Here is a 10,900-nt window from a genome sequence, read left to right as displayed (position 1 = left end):
ATTAGCCTCGTCCCTTAACATTAGTATTAGTGTTAGCATTAGCTGTGTCAGCAGTAAAGCTTGACTTTATACCATTATGTCATTCCACACCTAAAGCATGACTTTAGAGATAGAGAACCCGGTCCGAACAATTTACATGGTTGTGCTCCAAGAAGTGCACATCATTAACCAATCTCCTTTTCTTGATTTTCCTTTCACTTGTAATGTGGTTTTTTATGTTTTATCCCTCACAAAAGAAGAAAAGCTCATGTGGTTTTGTTTGGCCACACACTAAAACAAACATGAAAACATTTCAAAACCAAATATTTCCCATGTGCAACATATGTGTTTCACATCTATTTCATGTTTTTCACATGTGCAGGACTACATGGTCACATGTAAAACATGGGGATTCGTGTTTGATCCTGTAAAGAGCTTTGGTCAAATATGATCGTTTTAAATGTTCTGTACCAATAAAGTTGATTTGATTCTAACAACGATCCCTCACCAATACTTCTGACTGGAAGAGGGAGTTGAGTTGGAAATACTCCACAAAGGCTTTTACTGCCTTTATTAGACATTACACCTCCAGAAACTAAATCCATTTCATCTTGCACATCAGAAACTCTTAGTTCCTAGCTACAGTGAATTGCTATCAGCATAAATGCTGGTCACTATAGCAACAGTTTATTGATCATAAAACTCATCAGAAGATACAACAAAACACTTCATTCTTCTTTCAAAGAAAAAGCAGACAGCTATGGACTCTGATTGATCAGAGACAATTTATCGATGATTGGTCAGGCAGAAATAGGCGTGTCTCTGCCATCACTTCCCAGGTCCATAAGGATTGCAGGAAGAACTTCCAGCTTGCTCGTCTCCTCCAGACTGAAGATTGTGAGCCAGATTTGTCAAAACACAAGTACCGAATGGGCAGATGGAAGCAGGGCTAATTCCTGATGGCCTGCAAGATCAATACAACAGTTTACGATATGTTATTGTTTATGAATCCTAATAATAATAATTATAATAATAATAATAATAATAATAATAATAATAATAAACTATGTAGAAACCTGAAAACCTATTTTAAGATCTGATTGTGAAAAAGAAGAGTGGAAATTGGATAAGAAAATCTATTTATAGTTTTAAAGTCATGCAAGGATCAATATCTCAGGTCAAATCCAAAGTATTCTGATAGCAGGCAGTATTTCATCATATTAAAATAATGATCAATAATATTTTGATAATACGTGATTATATCTATATTTGATCTGAGCAGTAAAAGCAAAACAGATTAAGCTCATTATTCAAATCAGTTCAATTCATTAATTCATTCATTCATTCATTCATTCATTCATTCATTCATTCATTTTCTGTACCTCTTAGTCCAATTAAAGGTCGCAAGGAATTCAATTCAATTCAGCTCAGTTTGATTCAGTTCAATTTAGTTCAATGCAATTCAGTTTAATTCGACTTGATTCGATTCAAATCAATCTGCTTAACAACATGAAGTTCATGTTTAAGTTTCCACTGACTTCAGTCTCAGACATCAGTGTTTACCTGGAGTTCGAATGAATTTGTAAACTACTGATCCTTAAATGTTCATGCACTCATTTTAAACCAGATGGATGAAGACCTGCAAGACTACAAACAGTTGGCTACAACTTCACCATGATTTATATGTTCAGTACATACCTACTGATCTGATATTTTGATTCTGAAATCAAAGATATTATCAGTTCATCTGTGTAGATTAATTTCTGATCAATTAATATATTCTGGGACTTATGACAGAAAAAAATCAGATATCTATACAGGATCAAATCATAATCCATCCATCCATCCATTTTCTTCCGCTTATCCGGAGTCGGGTTGTGGGGGCAGCTGCCCAAGCAGGGAGACCCAGACTTCCCTCTCCCTGGCCACATTCACCAGCGTGTGCTGGATCTTCCCCGGGGTCTCTTTCCGGTGGGACATGCCCGGAGCACTTCACCAGGGGAGGCGTCTAGGAGGTATTCTAACCAGATGCCCAAGCCACCTCATCTGGCTCCTCTCCCCTCTACTCTGAGCCCCTCCCGGATCACTGAGATTCTCACCCTATCTCTAAGGGAGAGCCCGGCCACCCTGCTGACGATACTAGCTGCTATGTTGTCGGGGGCTCATGCCCCTGGTAGGGTCACCCATGGCAAACAGGTGTCTAGAGAATGACCAGACGAAGTGTGGCTAAAATCACCCCTATGATGAGGAGAAAGCAAGGACCAGGGTTTCCCTTGCCCGGACGTGGGTCACCAGGGCCCCCCTCTGGAGCCAGGCCTGGAGGTGGGGCACGGAGGCAAGCGGTTGGTGGCCGGGCCTTTGCCCATGGGGCCCGGTCGGGCTCAGGCCAAATGGGTGACGTGGGCCTCTCTTCCTGTGGGCTCACCACCCGCAGGAGGGGCCATAGGGGTCGGGTGCATTGTGAGCTGGGCGACTGCCAGAGGTGGGACCCTGGCGGTCTGATCCTCGGCTGCAAAAGCTAGCTCTAGGGACATGGTATGTCACATCTCTGGTGGGGAAGGAGCCTGAGCTGGTGTGCGAGGTTGAATGGTTCCAGCTAGATATAGTTGGACTCACCTCAACGCACGGCTTGTGCTCTGGAACCACTGTCCTTGAGAGGGCCTGGACCCTTTTCCATTCTGTGGCTGCTCCCAGTGAGAGGCGCCGAGCAGTTGTGGGCATGCTCATTGCCCCACAGCTTGGCGCCTGTATGTTGGGGTTTACCCCGGTGGACGAAAGGGTAGCCTCCTTCCGCCTTTGGGTAGGGGGACGGGTCCTTACTGTTGTTTGTGCTTATGCACCAAATAGCAGTTCAGAGTACCCACCCTTTTTGAAGTCCTTGCAGGGGGTGTTGGAGAGCACTCCTTCCAGGGACTCCCTCGTTCTGCTGGGGGACTTCAATGCTCACGTGGGCAATGACAGCGAGACCTGGAGGGGCATGATTGGGAGGAACGGCCCCCCTAATCTGAATCCGAGTAATGTTTTGTTGTTGGACTTCTGTGCTCGTCATGGACTGTCCATAACGAACACCTTGTTCAGACATAAGAGTGCCCACATGTGCACTTGGCACCAGGACACTCTAGGCCGCAGTTCGATGATCGACTTTCTAGTCGCATTGTCGGACTTGTGGCCACATGTTCTGGACACTCGGGTGAAGAGAGGGGCGGAGCTGTCAACTGATCACCACCTGGTGGTGAGTTGGCTCAGATGGTGGGGGAGGATGCAGGTCAGGCCTGGCAGACCCAAGCGTGTCGTGAGGGTCTGCTGGGAACATCTGGCACAGTCCCCTGTCAGAAAGAGTTTTAACTCCCATCTCCAGCAGAGCTTCTACCATGTCCCGGGCGGGGCGGGGGACATTAAGTCTGAATGGGCTTTTTTCCCTGCCTCTATTGTCTTGGCAGCCAGCGGCAGCTGGGGCCGTAAGGTCGTCGGTGCCTGTCATGGCGGTAACCCCCAAACTCTTTGGTGGACACTGGCAGTAAGGGATGCCGTCAAGCTAAAGAAGGAGTCCTTTCGGGCCTTTTTGGCCTGTGGGACTCCCGAGGCAGCTGATGGGCATTGGTGAGGTCCCTGAGGCAGTTAAAAAGCTCCTCAGTGGCAAGGCCCCGGGGCTGGATGAGGTCCGCCCAGAGTTCTTTAAGGCTCTGGATGCTGTAGGGCTGTCTGGCTGACACGCCTCTGCAGCATCACGTGGACATCGGGGACAGTTCCCCTGGACTGGCAGACTGGGGTGGTGGTCCCACTCTTCAAAAAGGGGGACCGGAGGGTGTGGTCCAAATACAGAGGGATCACACTCCTCAGCCTATCCAGTAAGGTCTATTCAGGGGTGCTGGAGAGGAGGGTCCGTTGGATAGTCGAACCTCGGAGTGAGGAGGAGCAGTGTGGTTTTTGTCCTGGTCGTGGAACAGTGGACCAGCTCTACACCCTTTTCAGGGTCTTTGAGGGGGCATGGGAGTTTGCCCAACCAACCTACGTGTGTTTGTCGACTTGGAGAAGGCATTCGACTGTGTCCCCCTGGCACTCTTGTGGGGGGTGCTCCAGGAGTATGGACCCGCTTGTACGAGCTGTTCGGTCCCTGTACGACCTGTGTCAGACCTTGGTCCGCATTGCCGGCAGTAAATCAGAATCGTTTCCAGTGCGGGTTGGACTCCGCCAAGGCTGCCATTTGTCACCGATTCTGTTTATAACTTTTATGGACACCTCAGATCCCCTCAACACCGAGGTGTTGAGGGGTTCGGTGGCCTCAGGATTGAGTCTCTGCTCTTTGCGGATGATGTGGTTCTGTTGGCTTCATCAGGCTCATCTTCAGCTCTCACTGAAGCGATTCGCAGCCGAGTGTGAATTAGCTGGGATGAGAATCAGCACCTCCAAGTCCGAAACCATGGTCCTCAGTCGGAAAAGGGTGGAGTGCGCTCTCCGGGTCTGCAATAGGGTCCTGCCCCAAGTGGAGGAGTTCACGTATCTCAGGGTCTTGTTCACGAGTGAGGGAAGGATGGAGCGGGAGATCGACAGGCATATCGGTGCGGCGTCTGCAGTGATGCGGACTCTGCATCGGTCTGTCGTGGTGACGAGGGAGCTGAGCCAAAAGGCAAAGCTCTCGATTTACTAGTTGATCTACGTTCCTACCCTCACCTATGGTCATGAGCTGTGGGTAGTGACCGAAAGAACAAGCGGCCGAAATGAGTTTTCTCTGCAGGGTGGCCGGGGCTCTCCCTTAGAGATAGGGTGAGAAGCTTGGTGATCCGGGAGGGGCTTCCACATCGAGAGCCAGGTGAGGTGGCTCGGGCATCTGGTTAGGATGCCTCCTGGACGCCTCCCTGGTCCACATTATGGACCTGGAAAACAACCACATCATGGACCGGGACAAAACACACATCATGTACCGGGACACCAACCACGAACCGGGACAATACAAACATCATGGACTGGGGCAAAAACCACATTACGGACCGGGACAAAAACCACATTATGGACCAGGACAACAACCACATTATGGAGCGGGACAACAACCACATTATGGACCTGGACAACACACACATCATGGACCGGGACAAAAATCACATTATGGACCTGGATAACAACCACATCACGGACCAGGACAACACACACATCATGGACCGGGACAACAACCATATCATTGACCGGGACAACACACACATCATGGACCGTGACAACAACCATATCATTGACCGGGACATCAACCACATCATGGACTGGGACAATAACCACTAACCGGGACAACACAAACATTATGGACCTGGACAAAAACCACATTATGGACCAGGACAAAAACCATATTATGGACCTCGAAAACAACCACATCTTGGACTGGGACAAAAACCATATCATTGACCGGGACAACAACCACATTATGGATTGATACAACAATCACATCATGGACCGGGACAACAACCACATTATGGACCTAGACAAAAAACACACTATGGACCGGAACAAGAATGCCATTATAGATCAGGACAAAACACACATTATGGAACAGGACAAAAACCACATTACGGACCGGAACAACAACCACATCATGGACGGGGGCAACAACCACATTATGGACGGGGACAAAACACACATCATGTACCGGGACAACAACCACGAACCGGGACAATACAAACATCATGGACTGGGACAAAAACCACATTACAGACCGGGACAAAAACCACATTGTGGACCTGGACAACAACCACATCATGGACTGGGACAACAACCACATCATGGACCAGGACAACAACCACATCATGGACCGGGACAAAAATCACATTATGGACCTGGATAACACACACATCATGGACCGGGACAACAACCATATCATTGACCGGGACAACCCACACATCATGGACCGTGACAACAACCATATCATTGACCGGGACAACAACCACATCATGGACCGGGACAACACAAACATCATGGACTGGGACAAAACCACATTATGGACCGGGACAAAAACTACATTATGGACCTGGAAAACAACCACATCATGGACCAGGGCAACACACACATCATGGACCGGGACAACAACCATATCATTGAACAGGACAACAACCACATCATGGACTGGGACAACAACCATATTATGGACCTAGACAAAAACCACACTATGGACCGGAACAATGCCATTATAGACCGGGACAAAACACGCATTATGGAACAGAACAAAAACCACATTATGCACCGGAACAACAACCACATCATGGACCGGGACAAAACACACATCATGTACCGGGACAACAACCACGAACAGGGACAATACAAACATCATGGACTGGGACAAAAACCACATTACGGACCGGGACAAAAACCACATTATGGACCTGGACAACAACCACATCATGGACCTGGACAACAACCACATCATGGACCAGGACAACAACCACATTATGGAGCGGGACAACAACCATGGACTGGGACAACACAAACATCATGGACTGGGACTAAAACCATATCATGGACCGGGACAACAACCACAGACTGGGACAACACACATATCAATGACTGGGACAACAACCACATTATGGATTGGGACAACACACACATCATGGGCCGGGACAACCACCACATTATGGACTGGAACAACAACTGCATCATGGACCGGGACAACAACCACTTTATGGACCGGGACAACAACCACATTATGGATCAGGACAACAACCACATTATGGACTGGAACTAGCCAGTGAAAACTCCCTGAAGGAGTGTCAGCTCTGTGACTGGATGTCTGTCGGTGAAATGCATCATGGGAGAGGTGGCTTCCTGGTGCAGCAGAGTTTTTGTTTCATGTTTCATGTTTGTGATGATTTCTCTTCTGAATCTTGTACAGCCAGATGGATCTGTTCAGACTGAACATCTCAGGATGAAAAGATGGAGAAGAATCTGATTTGATGATGACGACGTTCAAGAACATGATAATGATGACAACCAGCTGTTTGCTTTTATTTTACATCGGTGGTGGCTCCACCAGCTTCCTCGTCTCCATGCTGCAGAGTGTGGGTGAGGTTGTCCAGATGACAGGTGGGCAAGAAGCAGGTGATGAGATCATGTAAACCGAATAGGACACTATGAAGGAGATACACAAACGGCAGCAGAAGATGCAGCTCGAACAACTTTATTTAAACGTACTTGGACAACACAATCCTGCAGGACTCAGGTGACTGCTCCTCCTTCTATTGCAGAGGTATAAATACGGTCAGGTCATCACATAAGGAGCACAGCTGAACTAAGGAAATGATCTTCAACCTCAAAGCAAAAGAGCAGGTTAGCATCTACATTGATCCACTTTGTAGATGGAACATTTATATTGATCATCTATATGCTAAAGCGTCCCAGAGACACTCTGATCTGGTCCGATCCAGAACGATCATTTCCAAAGTAACCGGAAACCATTGGTTAAAATCATTGATCGGTAATCAGGCTGAGGTGAATTTCATATTCTTCGCCACCTCCTAGGTCCTTCTAGTTCTCAACCTGGGGTCCCTGGATCCCCAAGGGGGTACCTCTGAGAGCACCAGGGGTTAGAAGCTTTGACTATTCAGAGCCGGTGTGATTTAAATGAAGGCCATGTCTACTAGTGATGTGCAATACCACTCATGGTTTATTTCTGATCCAATACCAAGTAAAATACAAGCCAGTATCTGCAATACCTATCCAATCCGTTACTTTGTACAGAAACCTATTGTGTTTGATTTCAAAAATCACTTTCAAAGCCGCTATTCGGGGGGGAAGGGAAGTAGTATTTAATGACACCAGCCTCTACAGCATTCTTACCCACTAAATTTAGATCCCTGATATCAAGGATACATATCACTCCAAGCTGAAAGCATTCAGATATTTATTGTAGTATTAATTCTGTACATAATTAAACTGAATTAAATAGTCTTCATGACGAAGGGAACTCCTGTAGTTGGAACATCAACACAAAAACCTGAACCTGGCAGAAAGATGTAGCATCATTGGTCCACAATTCCACACTTTCTCCCTCTAAATAGTGGATAGTACCTGATAGTACCTGGTAGTACCTAGTAGAACCTGACAGTACCTGGTAGTACCTGATAGTACCTGATCGCACATGTTAGTACCAAGTAGTACCTGATATCACCTGGTAGTACCTGGCAAAACCTGGTAGTACATAGTAGTACCTAGTAGTACATGGTAGTACCTGATAGCACCTGGTAGTACCTGACAACGCCTGGAAGTACCTGGTAGTACCTAGTAGAACCTGACAGTACCTGGTAGTACCTGATAGTACCTGATCGCACATGTTAGTACTTGATAGCCATTGGTAGTACCTGATAGGACCTAGTAGTACCTAGCAGTACGTAGTAGTACCTAATAGTACCTGGAAGTACTTGGTAGTACCTGTTAGTGCCTAGTAGTACCTGCTAGTACCCGATAGCATTTGGTAGTACCTGATATCACCTGGTGGTACCTCTTAGTACCTGGTAGTACCTGATAGCCACTGATAGTACCTGATAGCACCTGGTAGTATCTGGTAGTACCTAGTAGTACCTGGTAGTACCTGATAGCACCTGGTAGTACCTGACAACACCTGGTAGTGCCTGGTAGTACCTGGTAGTAGCTGATCACACCTGTTAGTACCTGATAGTACCTGATATCGCCTGGTAGTACCTGTTAATACTTGATAGCCACTGGTAGTACCTGATAGGACCTAGTAGTACCTAGTAGTACGTAGTAGTACCTTGATCTTACTGATTTCACACATGAACATGTCCAAATAATATCATCACTTTCTGTACAAAATGTGGAAATTTCCTCTCCAGAAATTAGTTTTAGTGTTAGTGATGTCCAACAGCAGCTAAGGCACCTGAAGCCTAATAAGGCAGCAGGCCCGGATGGTGTCCACCCTTGTGCCCTGAAAGTCTGTGCAGAGCAACTTGGATCTGTTCTTCATTTTATTTTTTCGCTGTCTATGTCTACAGCCAAAATACCAGCAATATGGAAAACTTCTTGTCTTGTACCCATCCCTAAGAAAGCGAATGTGAACTGTACTTTGTCTAATCTTAGGCCTATAGCATTGACATCACACATTATGAAGTGCTTTGAGAGGGTTGTTCCTGGCCACCTGAGAGGACAGGTAGCACCTTTTCAAGATCCATTACAGTTTGCATACAGGAAGGGCAGGAGTGTGGATGATGCTCTACTGTACTTGCTTCACACTGTTTATCAGCACCTTGAGAAAACTGGTAGCTCTATGTTCTTTGATTTTTCTAGTGCTTTTAATACAATACAACCACATATTTTAGCTAATAAGTTATTGAATTTTAATTTGCATAATAAGACTGTTGCCTGGGTTTTAGACTATCTTTTATCATCCTCAGTTTGTAAGACTAGGTGACAAATGTTCCGAAAGGATTTTAACAAAAACTGGAGCTCCACAGGGCGCGGTTTTATCTCCGTTTTTATTCACTTTGTATACAGCCGATTATAGACACAGTCATGCAACCTGTCAGATGCAGGAATTCTCTGATGATACTGTCTTGTTAGGCCTGATTTCTCAGGATGATAATCTGGTCTACAGGGAAGAAATTGACTCTTTTGTTGGTTGGTGTGAGGCCAATTTCTTAAAGTTAAATGTTAACAAAACACAGGAGTTAATTATTGATTTTAGGAGAAAAAGGGGAACAGTCTCTCCAGTGGTCATCAAAGGCCAGGCTATTGAAATAGTTGAAAGTTATAAGTATCTTGGAGTTCATCTGGACCATAAATTGAACTGGAGGAAGAACAGTGAAGCTGTCTTCAAAAAGGCCCAGTCCAGACTGTTCTTTCTGAGAAAGCTTCATTCTTTTGATGTGAGAAGGAGGCTCCTGTCTGTCTTTTATCAGGGGATCGTGGCCAGTGTCTTGTTTTATGCTGTACTTTGTTGGGGTGGGAGCATCACCTCGGAAGACAAAAATCGGATGAACAAACTGATTAAAAAGGCCAGCTCAGTGGTGGGGCTGAGCTTGGACTCTGTGGACATTATTGTGGACAAGAGGATGAGGTCCAAACTAAGAAATGTTCTGTCTTTCACAGACCATCCTCTCCACAGTGTTCTAAGTGAACTTAAGAGCTCTTTTAGTGGGCGATTGGTGATGCCTCGGTGCTCAACTGAACGTTTAAGGAAGTCTTTTGTTCCTGCTGCTGTGCCCTTTTATAATTAGCACTTTTTATGATTTTCTTTTTATCTGTATGTTTTAATGGTTGTGTTCTGTGTGGCAATTATGTCGTAATGGTGTGTAGCAGAGTCTATTAATGTAGTGTTGATGTTGTATGTTTTTGTGTTAAGCGTCCTTGGCAATGTAGTTTCCCCCCTCGGGATTAATAAAGTTATCTTGTCTTATCTTATCTTATCTTAGTAGCTGATAGTACCTAGGAGTACCTGATAGTACATGATTGCTCCTGTTAGTACCCTGTTGTACCTGATATCACCTGGTAGTACCTTGTAGTACGGCTGTAGCTCAGGAGGAAGAGTGGTCGTCTTTCGACCGGAAAGTAGGCAGATCGATTCCAGGCTTCCACTGACTACATGCCGAAGTGTCCTTGGGCAAGCCACTTAACCCCACGTTGCCTCCCGATGTGCCTATCGAGGTGTGAATGTGTGTGTGAATGGGTGAATGTGTGTAAAGAGCTTTGAGTGGTCAATCTGACTGGAAAAGCGCTATATAAGTACAAGTCCTTTTACCATTTATCATTTACCATATTACCTGGTAAATCACCATGGTAACTTACACTGAAAGGCCAACCTGCTCTGGTTATGTTCTGGATCAGAGATCAAAGAGTATAAAAGCTCCATTCAACCTTGGGTTGAATTACCGAGTTAATAATCAGTTTCGCAGTACTGCTTATCAGGATCCTGGATGTCTGGATAAAGCCTGGT

Source organism: Melanotaenia boesemani, chromosome 23, assembly GCF_017639745.1.
Source record: "Melanotaenia boesemani isolate fMelBoe1 chromosome 23, fMelBoe1.pri, whole genome shotgun sequence".
Classification (NCBI taxonomy): domain Eukaryota; kingdom Metazoa; phylum Chordata; class Actinopteri; order Atheriniformes; family Melanotaeniidae; genus Melanotaenia; species Melanotaenia boesemani.
The sequence above is the reverse complement of the archived record's forward strand: the minus strand, read 5'-3'. Positions refer to the sequence as shown.